Raw genomic sequence first — 2,318 nt, forward strand, 5'->3', positions numbered from 1 at the left:
GTCCAATGAGGCCCCGTTCTCATGATTTAATTACCTTCACCCAAATCCATATCCTAACACCATCACACTTGTTGATGGATAGAGTCTGAGCATGTAAGTAGGAGGACAGGGGCTTAATCCACAGTAGACTGTGTCAACTGTCAAGGATCTGAGGTTTGTACAATTCTCAGCTACTTGTTTCAACTCTCAAAATAGGCCCCTCCTCTGTTCACTAGAGTCGAATGAAGCCCGAGAACCCGTCAAATCATAACTGCTTACTAGGAGAGACCTGGGTACCCTTTTCACAGAAAACTGAGGGTCTGGGTGCATCTCTGAAAACTATTAGCACATTTGAGTCAACTCTGGTTTACTTGTACTTAGAGGTAACGGGATAGGGGGAAGGTTCATTAATAGATGGAATGTCTCTTGCCAAATAGGCAGTACCTACCATGGTGTGCAACAACCATGAATTCCCTCCATCTTCCAACATACACCAGGATGGCATATGGGCATCTGTAAGAGTCTGCTCTGTTCTGCCTCTCTTCCACACTGGCACCTCTCCAAAGCAATTTATAGGATCCCCGAGGCCGCCAGGGAACAGCATTTAGATAAATAAATCATAGCCTATTCTGATTTTCTTAGATTGCATTGAAATAATTTGTAAAGAATGACAGCACAGGATTGAAGCCCTCAGGGACACTTCCCCTCCCTGGCTGCGGTCTCCTCTCACATTGTGACTGTGATGAACTGTGGCTTCACATATTCCCCCACAGCTAGGGCACTCCTTTCTAGTTAGGCCTAGAAGTAGGCACAAAAGTTTAATAATAATAAAATTGAGGTTCGTTAAGCAGGAAAATGATAGCACACAGCCAAACCCCTTAAATTCGAAGATAGGAGTGTCCCGGATTTGTCTGGAGCAAAAGAGACCGCTCTCTGCTAAGACCCGTGCCTCCACCTAACTCTTACTCACCGTCATGGGATGAGGCAGCGAAGCGACAGGAGTCATGTATGAAGGCTGAACTTTGAACTCAGGAACTTGTTCCGCATTCTGTCTGCTGTTCTGTGCTCCAGGGTTGGAATGTCAGAGTTCAAAGCTTGTTTCTGGAACTTGACTTAGGGAAATTGTCTTAAGTTTTCTGAGCCTTGGTTTCCTCACCAATGCAGTGGGGGAACCAGACATATATTCAGCGACTGTTGAAGATTAAAATTAGTAATTTCTGAAGGTAACAGTTTAGCTGGCTATAGACTATATATTACAAACATGTTCTTCGACATCTACAATTGGAACCAGACCTTTTACAGACCAGGCACCTTGTTATACCAGACAATCCAGCACCCAAAAGAGGAATATGTGAAACAGATTTAAAAGCTTTTAAAAACTTTTCTCCATTATGGACTTCAGATAACCTTTCCCCATAATAACTATAAAACCATTACACACATCTTAAAATGCATGAACAAGAAAATAATCCACCAACTCATATTCCTCTTGAAGTTCATGACAAAGTCTAAGACTCCTGAAACACTTTCTTAGTTAAAAAGTGAAAATTCATAATGTAAATGGGATCTTGTGAGGAATATTTACCTATTAAGGAACCAAACTTTGAGAGAAACCTGGTCCATAGGTCTTTCAATAGCAGTTGGCTTACCAGGCACAGGAAATCATTGAAATTGCTCCGTGAGGCCAGTATTTGTTATTCCAGACAGAACACAGGCTTCCAACATAAGGTAATCTTTCATATTAAAAGATAACCCATAATTAAGGGTCCAATTAAATAGGGCTGGGCTAGTCTCTCATAAGGAGGTTTTGTTACATGGAGATAGGTAGTAATATACTCAGAGGGCCATGTTGGAAAAGGCTAGCCAAATTCTCCCCTCTGGGATTTCGGTTTTATGAATCTACTTCCTTCCTACTTTGAGGTCAGAGTTCAATGCAGCGAGCAGAAGTTACTAAAGGGCCTTAGCTCTGCTTGTTAAGGACACCGAAATCACAAGGGGAGTACGGCCTCTGACTCAGGCTATGTCCCTGGCAGTTGTGACTGTGGGCGGATTTAAACTAGCACCTTCAAGGGGCCAGGCTGCCAGGCTGCATGAGCCTGAGGGTCTGAGTTCAAATCCCAGCAGCCATGTAAAAAAAAAAAAAAAAAAAAAAAAAAGCAGGCGCATGGTCCTGCTGGTGCCTGAAGCTTCAGCAGCTTCAGCCTTGGGGGCAATGGAGTCTAGAGGTTGGCTGGGGCTTGCTGGCTTCCAACATAACTCCAGGTTCAGCGGGAGACCAGTTCTCTAGGGAGAGTGACAGGGCAGAATACCCAGCATCCTCCTCTGGCTTCTGGACACTG

This window comes from Apodemus sylvaticus, chromosome 4, assembly GCF_947179515.1.
Source record: "Apodemus sylvaticus chromosome 4, mApoSyl1.1, whole genome shotgun sequence".
Lineage (NCBI taxonomy): Eukaryota > Metazoa > Chordata > Mammalia > Rodentia > Muridae > Apodemus > Apodemus sylvaticus.